Below are 24,474 nucleotides of genomic sequence, written 5' to 3' on the forward strand. Positions count from 1 at the left end.
CAAGAAGTATGTAGCTGATTCACAGTACACACGTGTGCGTGCTGATAAGGGCAAATTGAGGACTCTTTCCTACAGGCAATTACGTCAGGTTGAAAGAGCAGCGGCAAAAAAGCCTTGTCATAGCAGCAGACAAGTTTTTGAAGCTGCTTGTGCCTCCAACGTCCCCCGAACAACAAGATGCAGGGTCCTTCAGAGGTTTGCAGCTGTGCATACGCCATCCTGTCGACCTCCTCTATCCACTTCACACAAGCAGAAACGGCTCCAGTGGGCCAAACATTACATGAAGACTGATTTCAAAACTGTTTTGTTCACGGATGAGTGCCGTGCAGCGCTCGATGGTCCAGATGAATGGAGTGGAGGATGGCTGGTTGATGGACACCCCACGCAAACACGGCTACAGCGCCAACAAGGAGGAGGTGGAGTAATGTTTTGGGCTGGAATCATGGGGAGAGAGATTGCCGGCCCCTTTAGGATCCCTGAAGGCGCTAAAGATGAACTCCATAATGTATGTGGATTTTCTCAAACAGCACTTCCTGCCATGGTTCAAGAAGAAGAACCGTGTATTTCACAGCAAGATCATTTTTCTGCATGATAATGCACCATCTCATGCTGCACATAAAACATCTGCATCTCTGGCTGATATGGGCATAAAAGGGGACAAACTTATGGTGTGACCCCCATGCTCCCCTGACCTCTACCCCATTCAGAACCTTTGGAGCATCATTAAAAGGAGTGTCTATGATGGCGGGAGGCAGTTCACATCTAAGCAACAGCTCTGGGAGGGTATTCTGTCCTCATGCAAAACAATTGAAGCAGAAACCATCCAAAACCTGACAAATTCAATGGACGAGAGAGTTCAGAAGCTCCTTTCGAACAAGGGGTCCTATGTGAAAATGTAACATCACCTAGAATAAAGTTTTGAGTTGAAAACTGTTTGATTTCAGTTTCTAACAACCTGCTAATGCTTATAATTTCAAAAATGACCATTTTTTTGGTCTTTATTAAAATGAAAAGGTTGATCGAAAAGTTTGGGGGATCTAAGAGTGTGGCAACCCAGTAGTCATGATTACTTCGAATTCTGACAATATGAGGGTCATGCTGCAGGTAGTGCAGCAAGAAGGCACTTATGTGTCTTGCGCATCTCGGAGCCCCAAAATTATTTTCCGGGCTAGATGCAGCTAAAAATTATTTTTAATTTTAAATCTGGTGAAGCTTATTATAGATGGCCTAATAGGATCAGTGCTGCACACTGCTACAAAGCCCAAATTATTTTCCAGTCAAGATACAGATAAACATGATTAGTAATTTGAAAGCTTAAAACGGTTGGTAGGGTGATTTTAACCAATCATCAAGCTTTTACTCTCCCCAGGATGACACAGGGGTAGAAAAGTCGTTTCGGATCCATGATTTGTTCATCTTTATGAACGTGAGTCTGTCTACATTATCAGTGGAGAGCCGCGTGCGCTTATCTGTCAGCACACCACCAGTAGCGCTGAACACACGTTCAGACAGAACGCTGGCTGCGGGGCATGACAAGATCTCCAAGGCGTAAGTGGCTAGCTCCGGCCATTTATCCAGATTGGAAGCCCAAAAAGAGCAAGGGTCCAGTGACACAGTCGTGGCTTCAATGTTTACTTGGAGATACTCCTGTACCATCGTCTCTAGGCGTTGACTATGTGTCAGACTTCTTGTCTCCTGTGACCTTGCAAAGGATGGGCTAAAAAAGTGGTGAAATGATTCCGCAAAATTGATATTACCAGCAGATACTGTGGTTCTGTTACGGTTTGAGTGCTGAACACTTGACGGTCCCACGGTTGGCAAGTTGGAACTGTGAGATTCACTACGTGCACCACTGGTATTTTGTGGAAAAGCACATGTAAGATTCTGCAACAGTCTCTGCTGATACTCCTGCATGCGTGCATCCCTTTCTATGGCAGGAATAATTTCTGCAAATTTACTTTTGTACCGGGGATCTAACAGTGTGGCAACCCAGTAGTCAGGATTATTTCTAATTCTCACAATTCGAGGGTCATGTTGCAGGTAGTGCAGCAAGAAGGCACTCATGTGTGTTGCGCATCCAGGAGCACCAAGTCCCTGTTGTGTTGGTGGCGAGGTAACAATCATGCTTCCTTCCTCTGTCCTCTCCCCCCAACCTCGCACAACAGAAATGTGATCAAGGTCTCCCTCATCTGATGAGTCTTCCATCAGTTCGTCCTCCACTTCTTCCTGGGCTCCTGCACCTTCCTCACTAGTTTGGCTGCTACCATGCGCCCTGGTTAAACCATCTCCCCCACCCTCACATGCCTGCCGCCTTGGTGCTGCCGACCGTCTGGACCTTGCAGATGTTAGCCCTTCCGCATACAACTCCTCCTCCTCTACTTCCTCCACCTCCTCTTGTGCCACCACCTGACTCCGAATTCTGTTTAACATGTGCTCCAGCATGTAAATCACCGGAATAGTCATGCTGATAATGGCATCGTCAGCACTAAACATCTTCGTCGCCATTTCAAAACTGTGCAGAAGGGTGCATAGGTCCCTGATCTGAGACCACTCCTCCAGCGTGATTTGCCCCACCTCTGAATCTCGTTGGCCCAGGCTATACATCAGAACGTATTGCACCAGGGCTTGTCGGTGCTGCCACAGTCGCTGCAACATGTGCAGAGTTAAATTCCACCGGGTAGGCACATCGCATTTTAGCCGGTGAAGTGGCAGGCCCAACGACTTCTGTAGAGATGTAAGTCGCTGAGCTGCGGGATGCGAACGGCGGAAGTGAGCACACAGCGACCGTGCCCTCTGCAGAAGGCCATCTAGTCTGGGATAGTGGGCTAAAAATTGCTGGACAACCAGGTTCAACACGTGAGCCATACAAGGCACGTGTGTGACATTGCCCCGGCGAAGGGCCGCACCCAGGTTTGCAGCATTGTCGCACACGGCCTTCCCTGGTTTCAGGTCCAGTGGAGACAACCATTCATGAAATTGGTTCTCCAGAGCTGACCACAACTCCTCAGCTGTGTGACTCACATTTCCCAGACATTTCAATGTAAAAACCGCCTGATGACGTTGAGCCCTACTGCCAGCATAGTAAGGAGGTGTGCAGGATCCCTTCTGCGCAGTTAGAAAGCTTGTGGCATGACCAGACAGGCTTTGGGTGCAGGTGGAAGACCGAGAGGAGGTTGAGGAGGCAGAAGCAGTGGAGGAAAAATGACATAAAGAGGATTGACGCACAACTCGTGGGGACGGCAAGACTTGGACAGCAGCCCCTTGTCCTGCTGTCACCATAGTTACCCAGTGCCCAGTCAGCGACATGTAACGCCCCTGTCCATGCCTACTCGTCCAAGTGTCTGTGGTGAAATGCACCCTGTCACACACAGAGTTTCTCAAAGAAGCGGTGATGTTGTGTGCGACATGCTGGTGGAGCGCAGGCACACCTTTCTTTGAGAAGTAGTGCCGACTGGGCATCTGGTACTGGGGCACTGCGACGGACATAAGGTCTCGAAAATCCTCTGTGTCCACCAGGCGGAAAGGCAGCATTTCTGTAGCCAAGAGCTTGCAGATGGTGAAATTCAACCTCTTAGCTTTCTCATGGCTAGGAGGAAATGATCTTTTACTTGTCCACATCTGAGGGACCGAGGGCTGGCTATTGTGCTTAGACGGGGTTGATAAGGGTGTCCCCGGCAAACTGCCGGTCTGTGAGGAAGATGCAGGCGGACATGTTAGGTTGCCTTGATCCAAAGGTGGTGCTATCGATGTCGGACAGCGCTCAAGACCAGCTGGTGTTACCACCTCCAAAGAAAATGATGACCTGCCAATCACGCTGGCTGTTGCGGGTAAAGAGGTGGCAGGTCTGCGCCCCAAAACAGGTGTGACTGCTGTCCCCCCAGTCACAGAGGATGAAGAGGCCGCGGATGCACAAGATATGGCAGACGGTGGTTGGCCCGGCCGGCTAGACCGCATTGTAGCACACTGAGCTTCCCACTGCAACTTATGCTTCATGTCCATGTGCCGGTTCATGCATGAAGTACTCAAACTATGTATTTTTTGGCCTCTACTTAGCTTTTGCTGACAAATGTTACAGATAACACGAGTTGGGTCATCTTTATCGATCTGAAAAAATGCCCAGGCTATGCAAGGCTTAGCACCCATGCGACCTGAAGAGCCACCACGACTTGTGGTGAGAGGCAGAGTTGTGTTTGAGGATGCAGTTGTTGACGTGCTTCCAGTACTACGTCTCTGTCCAGGAAGGCGCAAGCTGACCTCGTCGTCACTAGCATCTTCCTCCACCTCCTCTGCTGACCTCATCTCTTGGCTGACTGTGGGTTGACAGTAAGTGGGATCTCCGACCTCATCATCATCACCCTGTGCGTTATCACACCCGTCGTCCTCAGAGCCAACCTGTTCCTGCCCTGACAAAAAACTAAAGTTGTCGCTCCAATCAGGTATTTGAGTCTTATCATCGTCTTCCTCATTGTCTCCACCAACAGGAGTTACAGTTTGGGAATGAGGGTCTACATTATGGTCAGAACCTTCTGCGTCTGGTCCTGGATCCGACTCATAAAGATTCTGGGCATCAGTGCAGATCATTTCCTCGTCTGGATTCACAGAAGCGCTGGAGTCGACCTCTGATTCCCAGGCTATAGTATGAGTAAACAGCTCTGCAGACTCAACCATCTGTTCTACCTCATACTCAGACGGGCAGCTGGAGATTTGGGAGCTGTGAGGAAGCAAGTGCGATTTGGGTGACACCTTTGAGGACTGGAGTATTTGTGATGTTGAAGTTGATGTGGAGGAGAGCCCACTTAAAGGAGCACTTGATATCCGTTGAAGCACCTGCTGTTTTTGTGCCTCATCTGGAATTTGTAGCGATTGGCGTGGCCGTAAGAAAGGGATCTTATCACATTGTCCGCTAAAAGAAGTAGACATTTTAGTTTGGCTGGAAGATGGTCTTTCTTCTGCACCTACCCCACGGACACAACCTTTTTTCCCCTTCCCAACACGCCTATTCCCCTTTCCACCAGCAGCAGGCCTTTTTCCACTCATTTTGGTGGTTAACTAATTCACAACTCTGGAGTTGTTTGCACAAAAAAACAATGGATGGTAACCGAGCAGAGCTGAGTGGCCAAACTGTGGTATTAGGCCAAAACTATTGGCTGGGTTAGATGCAGAAAAAAATTATTTTTAATTTGCAAACTGATGGAGGTCAGTATAGATGGACTAATAGACCAAGTCCCACACACCGCTAGAAGCCCAAATATTTTTTCAGAGTTAGATGCAGAAATTTTTTTTATTCAATTTGCAACCTGATGGAGGTCAGTATAGATGGACTAATAGACCAAGTCCCACACACTGCTAGAAGCCCAAATATTTTTTCAGAGCTAGATGCAGAAAAAAATTATTTTTAATTTGCAACCTGATGGAGGTCAGTATAGATGGACTAATAGACCAAGTCCCACACACTGCTAGAAGCCCAAATATTTTTTCAGAGCTAGATGCAGAAAAAAATTATTTTTAATTTGCAACCTGATGGAGGTCAGTATAGATGGACTAATAGACCAAGTCCCACACACTGCTAGAAGCCCAAATATTTTTTCAGAGCTAGATGCAGAAAAAAATTATTTTTAATTTGCAACCTGATGGAGGTCAGTATAGATTGACTAATAGACCAAGTCCCACACACCGCTAGAAGCCCAAATATTTTTTCAGAGCTAGATGCAGAAAAAAATTATATTCAATTTGCAACCTGCTGGACGTCAGTATAGAAGGACTAATAGAACAAGTCCCACACACTGCTAGAAGCCCAAATATTTTTTCAGAGCTAAATGAAGAAAAAAATTATTTTTAATTTGCAACCTGATGGAGGTCAGTATACATGGACTAATAGACCAAGTCCCACACACTGCTAGAAGCCCAAATATTTTTTCAGAGCTAGATGCAGAAAAAAATTATTTTTAATTTGCAACCTGATGGAGGTCAGTATAGATGGACTAATAGACCAAGTCCCACACACCGCTAGAAGCCCAAATATTTTTTCAGAGCTAGATGCAGAAAAAAATTATATTCAATTTGCAACCTGCTGGATGTCAGTATAGAAGGACTAATAGAACAAGTCCCACACACTGCTAGAAGCCCAAATATTTTTTCAGAGCTAAATGAAGAAAAAAATTATTTTTAATTTGCAACCTGATGGAGGTCAGTATAGATGGACTAATAGACCAAGTCCCACACACTGCTAGAAGCCCAAATATTTTTTCAGAGCTAGATGCAGAAAAAAATTATTTTTAATTTGCAACCTGATGGAGGTCAGTATAGATGGACTAATAGACCAAGTCCCACACACCGCTAGAAGCCCAAATATTTTTTCAGAGCTAGATGCAGAAAATTTTTTTATTCAATTTGCAACCTGATGGAGGTCAGTATAGATGGACTAATAGACCAAGTCCCACACACTGCTAGAAGCCCAAATATTTTTTCAGAGCTAGATGCAGAAAAAAATTATTTTTAATTTGCAACCTGATGGAGGTCAGTATAGATGGACTAATAGACCAAGTCCCACACACCGCTAGAAGCCCAAATATTTTTTCAGAGCTAGATGCAGAAAAAAATTATATTCAATTTGCAACCTGCTGGATGTCAGTATAGAAGGACTAATAGAACAAGTCCCACACACTGCTAGAAGCCCAAATATTTTTTCAGAGCTAAATGAAGAAAAAAATTATTTTTAATTTGCAACCTGATGGAGGTCAGTATAGATGGACTAATAGACCAAGTCCCACACACTGCTAGAAGCCCAAATATTTTTTCAGAGCTAGATGCAGAAAAAAATTATTTTTAATTTGCAACCTGATGGAGGTCAGTATAGATGGACTAATAGACCAAGTCCCACACACCGCTAGAAGCCCAAATATTTTTTCAGAGCTAGATGCAGAAAATTTTTTTATTCAATTTGCAACCTGATGGAGGTCAGTATAGATGGACTAATAGACCAAGTCCCACACACTGCTAGAAGCCCAAATATTTTTTCAGAGCTAGATGCAGAAAAAAAATATTTTTAATTTGCAACCTGATGGAGGTCAGTATAGATGGACTAATAGACCAAGTCCCACACACTGCTAGAAGCCCAAATATTTTTTCAGAGCTAGATGCAGAAAAAAATTATTTTTAATTTGCAACCTGATGGAGGTCAGTATAGATGGACTAATAGAACAAGTCCCACACGCTGCTAGAAGCCCAAATATTTTTTCAGAGATAAATGAAGAAAAAAATTATTTTTAATTTGCAACCTGATGGAGGTCAGTATAGATGGACTAATAGACCAAGTCCCACACACTGCTAGAAGCCCAAATATTTTTTCAGAGCTAGATGCAGAAAAAAATTATTTTTAATTTGCAACCTGATGGAGGTCAGTATAGATGGACTAATAGACCAAGTCCCACACACTGCTAGAAGCCCAAATATTTTTTCAGAGCTAGATGCAGAAAAAAATTATTTTTAATTTGCAACCTGATGGAGGTCAGTATAGATGGACTAATAGAACAAGTCCCACACGCTGCTAGAAGCCCAAATATTTTTTCAGAGATAAATGAAGAAAAAAATTATTTTTAATTTGCAACCTGATGGAGGTCAGTATAGATGGACTAATAGACCAAGTCCCACACACTGCTAGAAGCCCAAATATTTTTTCAGAGCTAGATGCAGAAAAAAATTATTTTTAATTTGCAACCTGATGGAGGTCAGTATTGATGGACTAATAGAACAAGTCCCACACGCTGCTAGAAGCCCAAATATTTTTTCAGAGATAAATGAAGAAAAAAATTATTTTTAATTTGCAACCTGATGGAGGTCAGTATAGATGGACTAATAGACCAAGTCCCACACACTGCTAGAAGCCCAAATATTTTTTCAGAGCTAGATGCAGAAAAAAATTATTTTTAATTTGCAACCTGATGGAGGTCAGTATAGATGGACTAATAGACCAAGTCCCACACACTGCTAGAAGCCCAAATATTTTTTCAGAGCTAGATGCAGAAAAAAATTATTTTTAATTTGCAACCTGATGGAGGTCAGTATAGATGGACTAATAGAACAAGTCCCACACGCTGCTAGAAGCCCAAATATTTTTTCAGAGATAAATGAAGAAAAAAATTATTTTTAATTTGCAACCTGATGGAGGTCAGTATAGATGGACTAATAGACCAAGTCCCACACACTGCTAGAAGCCCAAATATTTTTTCAGAGCTAGATGCAGAAAAAAATTATTTTTAATTTGCAACCTGATGGAGGTCAGTATAGATGGACTAATAGACCAAGTCCCACACACCGCTAGAAGCCCAAATATTTTTTCAGAGCTAGATGCAGAAAAAAATTATATTCAGTTTGCAACCTGATGGAGGTCAGTATAGATGGACTAATAGAATGATGCTATGCCCAAAAGATTTTACTTCACTAGGTGCAGTAAAAAAATTGGTATTCTATACACAGGTGGTATATCTTGCAACACAGATAGGCTACTCCACTGACTAACACACTCTGCAATAGGCCAAAAAGGATTAGCTTTGCTAGATTCAGCCAAATGCTGTGAAAAAAACTTGCACAGCACTGGCACAGACCTGCCTGGCAAAAACTGATAGGAACTGATGTAACCTAGTCCTGAAAAGGACTCCAATTACAATTAGTCTTTACTCCCACAATCTATCTATTTAAGAGCACAGACCTGCCTGATAAAAGTCGTAGGAAATGCTGTAACCTAGTCCTTAAAAGGACTGCAATCACAACTATTCCCTACTCCCAAGCTATCTGTATATTTGTGCGAAAATTGGCTTGAAATTAACAAGGTATAGCGCACACAGCAACAGCGGTGCCGTCTAACACGCAGCTGCAGCAGTGAGAAAATGGTGGCGACGGGGAAAATGGCTTGGTCTTATAGGGCAAGGACATGTGACATACACTGCCAATCACACATGCCCTTGCTTGTGTGAAAAAAAGCACTTCGCTCCGTGTGTGCGCTGCTGATAGGCTGACAGATTGCACCTCCCCACTGCAAATGCGGGAAAGAGAAAAAAAAATGGAGATCTTCATTGTTCCTGCAGAGATCCATCCCCTGCCCCTCCCCCCGCCCCGCTGTACACTCAAACTGCGTATTAACATTAATTTTCATCATTACTGAGAAAAAATCCAGTTATGATTTTGGTGCACGAACAGTTATCGAACATAACCTCGAACAGCCGAATTTTTCTCAAATTGTTCGTGTTCGCCGACCGGCTCGAACACCGCCCAAAACAGCTCGAATTTGAGATTGGCGAACAGTTCGAGTAGAACAACGCTCATCTCTAGGTGTAAGCCCAGGAAGGAGAGATGACGATAGGTAAAGAGGTCATGGACAAAATGGAGCTTGTTGCAGACAGAGCGTGCATTCCAGAGTGCTCCAGAGAGAGGGAGCAGCGAGTGGGCATCAGGGGGACCGGTATTGCGTAAGAGAGGTTGTGGGGGTCCAGGATTGGGAGATATGTCACCAGCAGTGAGGAGAAGCAGAGAGAGGGAGAGCAGGTGGGAGAAGGAGAGTGTCTGGCTTGTTTTATGTTTTGGTAGGATCGATCTGAGGTTGAGGAGCAGGTCTGTAGATGAGGTTAGGTGGGGAGGTAAGAGCGAAGGAGAGATGATGATTTTGTTAGAGGGTGCTGGGGTTTGGGGATAGCGAAGGAGACTGGGGATTAGTGGGGCAAAAACAGTAATGGCATATGTAAGTGTGGCACCCCAGGGGTCTGGTCTCCACAGTAATAGCAATATTACGTCTGAGAGCAGGTGGGAGGTCTCTTGGTCAGGAATCCTATGCATGCCACACCTCCTGCCCAGTCCTGGGAGGGGAAGAACTTCCCCTATATAAAGCTGGGGCTGAGGCAGGGTTAGTGAGTAGAGTTGAGAAGAAGAGAAGCAGCTATAGGAAAGAGAGATCAGGAGCTCTGTGGGAGCAGTGCTAAAAGGAATCAGGGGCTGGCAGCTGAAGAGCTCGCCCTGATTGAAGAGTTACCACCGGACCCGGAGTCCGAGGCTGTGGGGATTAACCCAGACCCAGCAGCAGAAACCGCCCGGCAGGGGATTTCAGGTCCTCTGGCCAAGAAACCCGAAGGCACGGTCACACGCGTGGGACCAGCACCGCCGTCATGGAGCGGAAGCCACTAGAAGGTCCCGAGTCACCGGCCATATGGGTGAGCACCACACGGTACACTCAGGGACGTGGGCTACCTTTACCCGCCTCTAGCAAGGAAGCCAGAAGAGTACAATTAGTTGGGGAGGCCTACAACTCCGCCTGGCCAAGGGGGATCCCATCTGCTCAAGGACTGACAAGGCCCCGACCGCTAGCCAGTACTCCGGGAGGGTCTATCTTTGTCACCAGTAAAGACCCTGAACTACACCGCATCGTCTCTGAGTGGTTCCTGCTACCCCCATCATCCATGTCGGCTGCCCTGAGGCCATACCCCTCCCGTTGGGGGTTATACCATCTACGCTGCACTATCCTACCACCGGCCTCAGCGGTCTGCCCTGCAGCGGCAGCTCCATAGCTGCATTCAACGGGTGGCGTAGTCGTCCTACATCTACTGCTAATATACCGCCACTTAGTCTGACTCCCTGGGCACGGACCGGGTCACCGCCACGAGACTACTACCCCTATCAGATCCGGCTCCGGGTAGGCTCCCGCGTGCGCAACGCTACACTAAGTAGGCCCAGGGGCGCGTCATAAGCATAATGAATGCTAAGTGTGAATGAGAAAGTGAATCTAAGTACAAATAGTAGATAGTAATCCATACCTTCTGGTCACTTCAGGCCCCTTTTCTGGCATATTTCATTTTTAGCCCCTTAAAAAGCAATCCTTTAAAAGCCAGACCCGTCTGTGCCCCACTTGGCACCCTTGATTTAGGGAGCTCTGGCCAGCACATGGTGGGTCAGGTGTGCAGGAGGGGAGGAGTCGCAGGGACACTGCTCACAAAAGCATGGGTGGAGGGGGGGAGTAATTAGGACACAGAGGCTAAATGAATACATCACCAGAACTACTATCAGTACATGAATACTTCCCCAGAACCACCATCATTACTGAAATGCATCACTAGACCATCCAAAACTACAGAAATACAGCACCAGAGCCAATATTAGTACATGAATACATCACCAAGCTTAGATCAACGTTGTCAGGTTATTCAACAGCGACGACACCGGGGAGATCACGCAATATCTCACCGTGCCGTCACTGTGTCATGGATTTCATCCGCAATCGCGAGCACATAATCCAGACTGCTCACTCCTTAGGTATCGGCAAACGACCAGTGAGAGTATGGCTTCACACCTTCGGATTCCAACGCATGCAATATGTGTACACGACCCATACTGTCACTGTCAGCTTCATGATAGCTCGATTATTAATATTATTCGCTGCCAATACCGGCCGAGTTTGAAATATAATACAGGCCTGACCGGGCGCCTGAGTTCTGGTAGTGTATGGCTTCGGAGGAGGGAGCGATTACAGGACAAAAGAAACAGAATTATTACATTTTATATTTAATCCAAAAGGGAGGCAGTGTTTAGGAAAAATATATACAAGGATTTTACAAAGGAGACATTACAATGCATAGCAGCTATACAAAATAATAAGGATTTAAGGAAAAGCTTACTTTACAAAGATCACTGCTACGATTCAATATAGCAGGACTGGAGCTATCCTTATGACGGTTCGGCGGAACGTGACACCTTGCTTATCATACATATGCTCCCTGCAATGAGTGAATCTCCAACCTCAGCAAACTATTTTATGCTGAAGGGATAGACTTGTCCACACCCCCTCTGTGCTGACATCATGTGATCCCAGAAGCCCAAAAGTGATACCAAATTTTCTATTATGATTTTACCTTCATTTAGAGACCACACATGATGTATTTGCGACCCATCATTCTGGTGCTTTTGCGCTAAGGCTCCATGGAGGGTTTAACAGTGACAGGGAAATATGCATATTGCTCCTTTGCTGACCCTGCCACCAAAAATATAGGTCCCGTTATTATCGGAGTTATGGAACTTACAAAATTCCATATAGGTGCCGGCCTGTCTATAGATTTCCTTTTGAAGCTCGTGAGTACATTTTCCTCATCTCGCTGTAAATTATCACAGGCCTGCATCAGTGGGAAATATATTTGCATTTTAATTAAGCTGGTAGTACTTCTTGGCTGGCATCTGCCTACAAGGCATTTCTCAGGCGTGTGTTAATTGCATACAGACAGAGCTCTCAGCTCTCTTCTTGTGGCAAATGGTGGATAAGGTAGGCGTGGAGGGGCTTGGGAGAAATGGTCAATATTCTCTTAACATCTATGACAGGGGAGAAGAAAAGATTTTCAATTTTTGTATGACATCTCCCCCTCTTTGAGGAGGCGTAGGGGCTGATTTACCGATCACCCCTTAAGCCTACCTCCTTGATCTCTCCTTGACGGAACAGCCTGTTAGCGTTGCCATGTTCACATCTTGTGCTAAATGGTAAAATCGCACTGCTGTAGAGCCAGGCTCCACCGCAATAGTTTACCATTGTCACCGGACACCCAGTGCAGCCAGCTGAGGGGGTTCTGGTCAGTAACTATGGTGAAGTTGCGCCCGTAGAGATAGGGCTGCAGCTTCCGCAGGCCCCATACTATGGCAAAGCTTTCCTTCTCCACAGTGGCGTATGCCACTTCGCGGGTTAAGAGTTTGCGGCTGAGGAACATCACCAGATGCTCTTCCCCCTGCCCTTTTACCTGGCTGAGCACAGCACCCAGGCCAAAAGCATTGGTGTCAGTTTGGACTACAAACAGCCGGGCGAAGTCCGGGGCCTACAGAACTGGGGAACTGGCCAGGGCAGCTTTCAGTGCTCACAGTCAGCTGTCCAGTTTACTGTCAGTGGTAGCTTCTTTTTCGTGAGGCTTAGCAAGGGCACTATAGTTGGGAACAAACTTCCTATAGTACCCTGCCATGCCCAAGAAGTATGTAGCACCCTGAGGATTCGGCTGCTACAGGGGTATTGCACCTCAACCCAGAGGTGTGATATTCCACTCCCGGGTAAGGATGGAGTGTGGGACTGAGTCCAGAAAGCTGCATGCACTACACACATCCCATTTCCGGGGAACAGACCAACGGTACTCCCACTTAGAAATGTGCAGGTACGACCGAGTCTGTTCCTGGCTGGAGTGGGAGGGGGGTGGTACATCCCAAGTAGTGTAGGGGCAGATAGGGGGAGCAGCCTGGGTAAAGATAGGAGCTCATTGGGTGCTGGTCACCTGAGCTCACACATAGAGGGAGTATTTAAGGTGGGCACCATCTAAGATCAGGGTCAGTCAGTCTTTGCAGAGGAGTCAGTCTGTGAGGAGTCAGTCAGCCACAGTCAGCCTTCTGCAGAGAAGCCAGAGGAAGAGGAGCAGAGCAGCCTGAGCCAGAGTGAGAGAGGAGAAGAAAGAGAGACCCAGAGGGGGAAATGAAAAGGAACTCTAAGAACCCACATACAAACACAGGGTGAAGAGTTGGCAAAAGGGTACCGGATCCCAAACTGGTGGGGGCTCAAGCACACCTCAGCCAGAGACCGGAGGCCGTGGGCAGGATCTGCCACGGCCACCCACCACATCCACCCTGAAGGCAAACCATGAGTAGGGTCAGGGAACCCAAGGCCAAGGGTTTCCCAACAGAAGGCCCGAGGGAGCTGGACCTAGGTGGATCCCTGGTGGGGACGGCCAGAAGACAGGACAGGAAGGAGGGCTCAGGGTCACGCTCCGGACTTGCTTGGGGGTTGGCTGAATCCAGGACCTGGTGGACGCAGCACGGCTCGGGTGGTCACTTGAAGCTGGAGTGACCGGAACATCAGCAGTAAGTAAATACCCTAAACTGCACAACCCGACTCTGTCTTTAATTACCATCTGTGCTGCACCACCACAACCCCCATCCTCTGCACCTGACCCCCTGAGGCTATACCCCACCCGTTGGGGGTTATACTATCAAAAGCTGCACCAACACCATCAGCCTCAGCGGACCCTGCTGCAGCGGCGGCCGTAGTGACCGCAATACAACGGGTGGCGTAGTCGACATAAAGAACTTTATAACATCTGTAGGACTGCCACATACTCTGAGCTTGACACCCTGGGCACGGACCGGGTCACAGCCACTCGGAAGACTACAACTCCCATCTGATCCGGCTCCGGGTATTCCCCTAAAGAATATGGCCCAGGGGGCGCGTCAAGTACATCACCTGCTTTTTGGTTTTGGGGGAGGGCCAGGGGGTGATAGCATCAACCTTCCCGGACTCTGGCTTCGGAGTTCCACCACCCACTCGGTGTCCGAGGTACTGCACCTCCGTCATGCCTACCTGACACTTTGCAGGCTTTATAGACAACCCAGTGTCGTTGACCCGCCTGAGCACCTGCTCCAGGTGCACCAGGTGTTCATCCCAGGTGGAACTGAAGACGGCAATGTCACCAAGGTACGCAACCGCGAACCCCTCCAGTCCCTCAAGCAGCTGGTTGACTAATCGCTGGAAAGTGGCAGGTGCATTCCTCATGCCGAAGGGCATGACGAGGGATTTATACAGCCCGAACGGTGTAATGAAGGTGGACCTCTCCTGGGCCTCCTGAGACAGAGGAATCTGCCAGTATCCTCAACTAGAGATGAGCGGTGTTCGAATCGAACTGTTCGCCAATCTCAAATTCGAGCTGTTTTGGGCGGTGTTCGAGCCGTTTGACGAACCCGAATGATTTGAAAAAAATACGGCTGTTCGAGGTTATGTTCGATAACTGTTCGTGCACCCAAATCGTAACTGGATTTTTTCACAGTAATGCTGATAATCAATGTTAATACACAGTTTGAGTGTATAGCGGGGCGGGGGGAGGGGCATGGGATGGATCTCTGCAGAAATAATGAAGATCTCCATTTTTTTTTCTCTTTCCCGCATTTACAGTGGGGAGGTGCAGTCTGTCAGCCTATCAGCAGCGCACACATGGAGCGAAGTGCTTTTTTTCACACAAGCAAGGGCATGTGTCATTGGCTGTGTATGTCACATGTCCTTGCCCAATAAGACCCAGCCATTTTCCCCGTCGCCACCATTTTGTCACTGCTGCAGCTGAGTGTTAGATGCACTGCTGCTGCTGTTAGCGCTATATTGTGTAACTGAATTGCAAGCGAATTTTCTCTTAAATAGACAGAAAGGTTTAGGGAGTAGGGACTAGTTTGTAATTGCAGCCCTTTTGAGGGCTAGGTTACAACAGTTCCTAGCACTTTTAGCAGGCAGTTCTGTGCTCTTAAATCGACAGATACGTTGGGAGTAGTGACTAGTTGTAATTCCAGCCCTTTTGAGGGCTAGGTTACATCAGTTCCTATCACTTCTTGCCAGGCATGTCTGTTTTAGTGCTGTGCAAGTGTTTTTCACAGCATTTGGCTAAATCTACCTAAGCAAATCCTTTTGGGCCTCTTGCAGTGTGTCTTAGTCAGTGGAGTAGCCTATCTGTGTTGCAAGCTTCACCACCTGTGTATGTAATACAAATTTTTTACTGTCCCTAGCCAAGTAAAAACTTTTGGGCCTGTAGCACTGTGTGGTACTCAATCTATTAGGCCATCTATACCAAGCTCCACCAGCTTTGAAATTAATAATAATTTTTAGCTGCATCTATCCCGGAAAATAATTTTGGGCTTAGTAGTAGTGTGTGGTACTCATTGTATTAGGCCATCTATACCAAGCTCCACCAGCTTTGAAATTAATAATAATTTTTAGATGCATCTAGCCCGGAAAATAATTTTGGGCTTAGTAGCAGTGTGTGGTACTCATTGTATAAGGCCATCTATACCAAGATCCACCAGCTTTGAAATTAATAATAATTTTTAGCAGCATCTAGCCCGGAAAATAATTTTGGGCTTAGTAGCAGTGTGTGGTACTCATTGTATTAGGCCATCTATACCAAGCTCCACCAGCTTTGAAATTAATAATAATTTTTAGCTGCATCTAGCCCGGAAAATAATTTTGGGCTTAGTAGCAGTTTGTGGTACTCATTGTATTAGGCCATCTATACCAAGCTCCACCAGCTTTGAAATTAATAATAATTTTTAGCTGCATCTAGCCCGGAAAATAATTTTGGGCTTAGTAGCAGTGTGTGGTACTCATTCTATTAGGCCATCTATACCAAGCTCTACCAGCTTTGAAATTAATAATAATTTTTAGCTGCATCTAGCCCGGAAAATAATTTTGGGCTTAGTAGCAGTGTGTGGTACTCATTGTATTAGGCCATCTATACCAAGCTGCACCAGCTTTCAAATTAATAATAATTTTTAGCTGCATCTAGCCCAGAAAATAATTTTCGGCTTAGTAGCAGTGTGTGGTACTCATTGTATTAGGCCATCTTTACCAAGCTCCACCAGCTTTCAAATTAATAATAATTTTTAGCTGCATCTTGCCTGTAAAATAATTTTGGGCATATTAGCAGTGTGTAGTACTCATTCTATTAGGCCATCTATACCAACCTCCACCACCTGTGTATCTAATAAAATTGTTTTACTGCTTCTAACCCAGCCAATCCTTTTGGGCTAGTACCACAATTTGGCCACTCAGCTCTGCTCGGTTTCCATCCATCGTTTTTTGTGCAAACAACTCCAGAGTTGTCAATTAGTTAACCACCAAAATGAGTGGCAAAAGGCCTGCTGCTGGTGGAAAGGGGAATAGGCGTGTTGGGAAGGGAAAAAAAGGTTGTGTCCTTGGGGTAGGTGTTAAATCAACAGTAACATCTGCAGAAGAAAGACGATCTTCCAGCCAAACTAAGATGTCTACTTCTTTTAGTGGACAATGTGATACGTTTAGTGTTGAGCCACCCCCGTAGTGTTCGAGTTCGGTTCGGTTCGTCGAACACCCGTGTGTTGGCCGAACTGTTCGTCGAACTGTTCGTCGAACACCTTCGAACACCGTTAAAACCAATGGCAGGCAAACAAAAACACATAGAAACACATAGAAAACACCTTCAAAGGTGTCCAAAAGCTGACAAACTGCTCAAAAGACATAACTAACACATGGAAAAGTGACAAGTACATATAGTCATGCGAAAAGAAAAGAGGTGGAGGAGTAAAAGGAGGGGGAGACACAGATATAGGCATGTCATGCCCTTCTAAAATCCAAAAAGTGAGAAGCCGACACGGCCAGTCCGCTCCTGCCCGTGCCACCTCCGTGTCGCCGGGTTTGTGCCAGAGCCGCGGTGAACCCTGACGGCCAGCCCCCCTCTCCCAATACTGGTGCCTGTCCGCTGGTGGGTCGAGCGAGCCCCCCTGTGGTGGAGGCAGCTCTAAGCTTTTTAATTTAAATTGTCTCTCTAATTTGAATGAATACACTTTAAATCCATTTACAAGGATCTATTGGAGGGCAAGTCTCATGCCAGCAGCCGCGGTAATTCCAGCTCCAGCAGCGTCCACTAAAGCTGCTGCAGTTAAAAAGCTTTTATAAGGATCGAGCTCGGCTGTCCACCGCAAGGCATCCTACTGCCAGTCCCAGCCCCTATGCCTTGGGGTGCCTCCTGATGCTCTTCACTAAGTATCCCATGGTCCCGAAGCATTTCCTTTGAAAAAATTAAGTGTCTAAACTACAGGTGGTGCAGCTTGCTTAACAGCCGGGATAATCTGCTCACTAGCAGACACTGCTACTAGGCACAAAGTATTTCCTGGGCTAGATGCAGTTAAAAATTTGTAATTAGATACTCTCGTTGGATGCTGAGAAAGCATTCCATAGAGGCTCCTGGCACGCCATATATGATTCTCTTAAAAAGCTTGGGGTAGGGGTCTAGGGGACCCTTTTATAGCCAAAATCACGGCCCTGTATCGCAATACGTCACCTAGGCTGAAGATAAATGGAACTGTAGCACCCTGAGGGCTCGGTTGCTACAGACGTATTGCACCTCACCCAGAGGTGTGATATCTCACTCTCAGGTAAGGATGGAGTGTGGATCAGGACCCGACACCTGCATGCATTACACCACATTGCCATGGGGCAGCGCGACCAATATGCCCCTGAGATGGGCACGACAGTCCCTGTCCCTGGCTGGAGTGGGGGGAGGGAACACTGAGGAAGGGGAACCCTGTAGTGCAGGAGCAGGGAGGAAGCAGTTCCTGGGTGCATTGAGAAGGGAGTATAAAAGGTGGGCACCATCTTAGTTCAGTGCAGAGAAGTCTGAGCAGAAGTGGCAGGGAGCAGGGGCTCTGCATGAGCTCTGCTCCGGAGGCGGGCCTAGTAACAGAGGCCCAGGCCTGGAAGAGGGAGAAGGAAGGAAGAGGAGCGGAGAAGGCTCCAGGAACGAGGAATGAAGGGATCCCAGGGGTGCGGACGGGCGAGTCGCCACCGCACGCCCGAATCCACCTGCATGGAGGGGTCAGGCCAAAGGGGGAGACCGGTCCCCGAACTAGTGGAGGCAGGAAACGACCCTCAGCTAGAAACCGGAGGCTCTGACATTTTATGTGGCGCAGCCCCTCGCTACACCCGCTAGGAAGGCACCACATAGGGTCAGGGAAACTGGCGCCAAGTTTACCAAGAGGAGGCCCGAGGCAGCCGGACAGAAGTGTTGGTAAGAAAGGCCAGACAAAGGACACACAAAGGGGGTCCTGTGAAGTGCTCCAAAGTTATCTGGGAGTTGTCTGAGCCCCTCACCTGGTGAGCACAGTACGACGTGGGCAGCCGTTACCTGCAGACGTGGTCTGGATAATAAGAACTGTGAGTAAAGGCCCTGAACTGCATCACTGACTCCGTGTCGTTACTGCTGCTGCCCTGCACCATCACCCCCATCCTCCGCATACACTGCCCTGAGGCTATACTCCTCTCGTGGGGAGTTATGCTACGCTCTGCTGCACCGACAACTAGAGATGAGCGCTGTTCTACTCGAACTGTTCGCCAATCTCAAATTCGAGCTGTTTTGGTCGGTGTTCGAGCCGTTCGGCGAACACGAACAATTTGAGAAAAATTCGGCTGTTCGAGGTTATGTTCGATAACTGTTCGTGCACCAAAATCATAACTGGATTTTTTCTCAGTAATGATGAAAATTAATGTTAATACGCAGTTTGAGTGTACAGCGGGGTGGGGGGAAGGGCAGGGGATGGATCTCTGCAGGAACAATGAAGATCTCCATTTTTTTTTCTCTTTCCCGCATTTACAGTGGGGAGGTGCAATCTGTCAGCCTATCAGCAGCGCACACACGGAGCGAAGTGCTTTTTTTCACACAAGCAAGGGCATGTGTCATTGGCAGTGTATGTCACATGTCCTTGCCCTATAAGACCAAGCCATTTTCCCCGTCGCCACCATTTTCTCACTGCTGCAGCTGCGTGTTAGACGGCACCGCTGTTGCTGTGTGCGCTATACCTTGTTAATTTCAAGCCAATTTTCGCACAAATATACAGATAGCTTGGGAGTAGGGAATAGTTGTGATTGCAGTCCTTTTAAGGACTAGGTTACAGCATTTCCTACGACTTTTATCAGGGAGGTCTGTGCTCTTAAATAGATAGGTTGTGGGAGTAAAGACTAATTGTAATTGGAGTCCTTTTCAGGACTAGGTTACATGAGTTCCTATCAGTTTTTGCCAGGCAGGTCTGTGCCAGTGCGGTGCAAGTTTTTTTCACAGCATTTGGCTGAATCTAGCAAAGCTAATCCTTTTTGGCCTATTGCAGAGTGTGTTAGTCAGTGGAGTAGCCTATCTGTGTTGCAAGATATAACACCTGTGTATAGAATACCAATTTTTTTACTGCACCTAGTGAAGTAAAATCTTTTGGGCATAGCATCATTCTATTAGTCCATCTATACTGACCTCCATCAGGTTGCAAACTGAATATAATTTTTTTCTGCATCTAGCTCTGAAAAAATATTTGGGCTTCTAGCAGTGTGTGGGACTTGGTCCATTAGTCCATCTATACTGACCTCCATCAGGTTGCAAATTAAAAATAATTTTTTTCTTCATTTAGCTCTGAAAAAATATTTGGGCTTCTAGCAGTGTGTGGGACTTGTTCTATTAGTCCTTCTATACTGACCTCCAGCAGGTTGCAAATTGAATATAATTTTTTTCTGCATCTAGCTCTGAAAAAATAGTTGGGCTTCTAGCGGTGTGTGGGACTTGGTCTATTAGTCCATCTATACTGACCTCCATCAGGTTGCAAATTAAAAATAATTTTTTTCTGCATCTAGCTCTGAAAAAATATTTGGGCTTCTAGCAGTGTGTGGGACTTGGTCTATTAGTCCGTCTATACTGACCTCCATCAGGTTGCAAATTAAAAATAATTTTTTTCTGCATCTAGCTCTGAAAAAATATTTGGGCTTCTAGCAGTGTGTGGGACTTGGTCTATTAGTCCATCTATACTGACCTCCATCAGGTTGCAAATTAAAAATAATTTTTTTCTTCATTTAGCTCTGAAAAAATATTTGGGCTTCTAGCAGTGTGTGGGACTTGTTCTATTAGTCCTTCTATACTGACCTCCAGCAGGTTGCAAATTGAATATAATTTTTTTCTGCATCTAGCTCTGAAAAAATAGTTGGGCTTCTAGCGGTGTGTGGAACTTGGTCTATTAGTCCATCTATACTGACCTCCATCAGGTTGCAAATTAAAAATAATTTTTTTCTGCATCTAGCTCTGAAAAAATATTTGGGCTTCTAGCAGTGTGTGGGACTTGGTCTATTAGTCCATCTATACTGACCTCCATCAGGTTGCAAATTAAAAATAATTTTTATCTGCATCTACAGTACCTCTGAAAAAATATTTGGGCTTCTAGCAGTGTGTGGGACTATTTGTATTAGTCCATCTATACTGACCTCCATCAGGTTGCAAATTCAAAATAATTTTTTTCTGCATCTAACCCAGCCAATAGTTTTGGCCTAATACCACAGTTTGGCCACTCAGCTCTGCTCGGTTACCATCCATTGTTTTTTTGTGCAAGCAACTCCAGAGTTGTGAATTAGTTAACCACCAAAATGAGTGGAAAAAGGCCTGCTGCTGGTGGAAAGGGGAATAGGCGTGTTGGGAAGGGGAAAAAAGGTTGTGTCCGTGGGGTAGGTGTTAAAGCAACAGTAACATCTGCAGAAGAAAGACCATCTTCCAGCCAAACTAAAATGTCTACTTCTTTTAGCGGACAATGTGATAAGATCCCTTTCTTACGGCCACGCCAATCGCTACAAATTCCAGATGAGGCACAAAAACAGCAGGTGCTTCAACGGATATCAAGTGCTCCTTTAAGTGGGCTCTCCTCCACATCAACTTCAACATCACAAATACTCCAGTCCTCAAAGGTGTCACCCAAATCGCACTTGCTTCCTCACAGCTCTCAAATCTCCAGCTGCCCGTCTGAGTATAAGGTAGAACAGATGGTTGAGTCTGCAGAGCTGTTTACTCATACTATAGCCTGGGAATCAGAGGTCGACTCCAGCGCTTCTGTGAATCCAGACGAGGAAATGATCTGCACTGATGCCCAGAATCTTTATGAGTCGGATCCAGGACCAGACGCAGAAGGTTCTGACCATAATGTAGACCCTCATTCCCAAACTGTAACTCCTGTTGGTGGAGACAATGAGGAAGACGATGATAAGACTCAAATACCTGATTGGAGCGACAACTTTAGTTTTTTGTCAGGGCAGGAACAGGTTGGCTCTGAGGACGACGGGTGTGATAACGCACAGGGTGATGATGATGAGGTCGGAGATCCCACTTACTGTCAACCCACAGTCAGCCAGTCGATGAGGTCAGCAGAGGAGGTGGAGGAAGATGCTAGTGACGACGAGGTCAGGTTGCGCCTTCCTGGATAGAGACGTAGTACTGGAAGCACGTCAACAACTGCATTCTCAAACACAACTCTGCCTCTGACCACAAGTCGTGGTGGCTCTTCAGGTCGCATGGGTTCTAAGCCTTGCATAGCCTGGGCATATTTTCAGATCGATAAGGATGACCCAACTCATGTTATCTGTAACATTTGTCACCAAAAGCTAAGTGGAGGCCAAAAAATCCATAGTTTGAGTACTTCATGCATGAACCGTCACATGGATATGAAGCATAAGTTGCAGTGGGAAGCTCACTGTGCTACAATGCGGCCTAGCGGGCCGGGCCAACCACCGTCTGCCCCATCTTGTGCATCCGCGGCCTCTTCATCCTCTGTGACTGGGGGACAGCAGTCACACGTGTTTTGAGACGCAGACCTGCCACCTCTTTACCCAAATCAGCCAGTGTGATTGGCAGGTCATCATTTCATTTGGAAGTGGAAGCACCAGCTGGTGTTGAGCGCTCTCCGACATCGAGAGCACCACCTTTGGATCAAGGCAACCTAACTTTTCCACCTGCATCTTCCTCACAGACCGTCAGTTTGCCGGGGACACCCTACTCAACCCCGTCTAAGCACAACAGCCAGCCCTTGGTCCCTCAGATGTGGACAAGTAAAAGACCATTTCCTCCTAGCCATGAGAAAGCTAAGAGGTTGAATTTCACGATCTGCAAGCTCTTGGCTACAGAAATGCTGCCTTTCCGCCTGGTGGATTTTCGAGACCTTATGTCCGTCGCAGTGCCCCAGTACCAGATGCCCAGTCGGCACTACTTCTCAAAGAAAGGTGTGCCTGCGCTCCACCAGCATGTCGCACACAACATCACCGCTTCTTTGAGAAACTCTGTGTGTGACAGGGTGCATTTCACCACAGACACTTGGACGAGTAGGCATGGACAAGGGCTTTACATGTCGCTGACTGGGTACTGGGTAACTATGGTGACAGCAGGACAAGGGGCTGCTGTCCAAGTCTTGCCGTCCCCACGAGTTGTGCGTCAATCCTCTTTATCTCGAAGTTCCTCCACTGCTTCTGCCTCCTCAACCTCCTCTCGGTCCTCCACCTGCACCCAAAGCCTGTCTGGTTGTGCCACCCGCTTTCTAACTGCGCAGAAGGGATCCTGCACACCTCCTTACTATGCTGGCAGCAGGGCTCAACGTCATCAGGCGGTTTTAACTTTGAAATGTTGGGGAAATGGGAGTCACACAGCTGAGGAGTTGTGGTCAGCTCTGGAGAACCAGTTTCATGAATGGTTGTCTCCACTGGACCTGCAACCAGGGAGGGCCGTGTGCGACAATGCTGCAAACCTCGGTGTGGCCCTTCGCCGGGGCAATGTCACACACGTGCTTTGTATGGCTCACGTGTGGAACCTGGTTGTCCAGCAATTTTTAGCCCACTATCCCGGACTAGATGGCCTTCTGCAGAGGGCACGGTCGCTGTGTGCTCACTTCCGCCATTCGCATCCCGCAGCTCAGCGACTTACATCTCTACAGAAGTCGTTGGGCCTGCCACTTCACCGGCTAAAATGCGATGTGCCAACACGGTGGAATTCAACTATGCACATGTTGCAGCGACTGTGGCAGCACCGACAAGCCCTGGTGCAATACGTTCTGATTTATAGCCTGGGTCAACGGTGGGGCAAATCATGCTGGAGGAGTGGTCTCAGATCAGGGACCTATGCACCCTTCTGCACAGTTTTGAAATGGCGGCGAAGATGTTTAGTGATGACGATGCCATTATCAGCATGACTATTCCAGTGATTTACATGCTGGAGCACATGTTAAACAGAATTCGGAGTCAGGTGGTGGGACAAGAGGAGGTGGAGGAAGTAGAGGAGGAGGAGTTGTATGCGGAAGGGCTAACATCTGCAAGGTCCAGAGAGTCGGCAGCACCAAGGCGGCAGGCATGGGAGGGTGGGGGAGAGGGATTAACCAGGGCGCATGGTAGCAGCCAAACTAGTGAGGAAGGTGCAGGAGCCCAGGAAGAAGTGGAGGACGAACTGGTGATGGGCATGGAAGACTCATCAGATGAGGGAGACCTTGATCACATTTCTGTTGTGCGAGGTTTGAGGGAGAGGGCAGAGGAAGGAAGCATGATTCTTACCTCGCCACCAACACAACAGGGACTTGGTGCTCCTGGATGCGCAAGACACATGTGTGCCTTCTTGCTGCACTACCTGCAACATGATTCTCGAATTGTCAGAATTCGAAATAATCCTGACTACTGGGTAGCCACACTCTTAGATCCCCTGTACAAAAGTAAATTTGCCTAAATAATTCCTGCCATAGAAAGGGATTCACGCATGCAGGAGTATCAGCAGAGACTGTTGCAGAATCTTACATGTGCTTTTCCACAAAACACCAGTGGTGCACGTAGTGAATCTCACAGTTCTAACTTGCCAACCGTGGGACTGTCGAGTCATCAGCACTCAAACCGTAACAGAAACACAGTATCTTCTGGTAACAGCAATTTTGCGGAATCCTTTCACCACTTTTTTAGCCCATCCTTTGCAAGGCCACAGGAGACAAGAAGTCAGACACATAGTAAACGCCTAGAGACGATGGTACAGGAGTATCTCCAAGTGAACATTGAAGCCATGACTGTGTCACTGGACCCTTGCTCTTTTTGGGCTTCCAATCTGGATAAATGGCCAGAGCTCGCCACTCACGCCTTGGAGATCTTGT

This window comes from Phyllobates terribilis, unplaced genomic scaffold (assembly GCF_046119375.1).
Source record: "Phyllobates terribilis strain yellow unplaced genomic scaffold, ASM4611937v1 Scaffold_2__4_contigs__length_985480577, whole genome shotgun sequence".
Taxonomy (NCBI): domain Eukaryota; kingdom Metazoa; phylum Chordata; class Amphibia; order Anura; family Dendrobatidae; genus Phyllobates; species Phyllobates terribilis.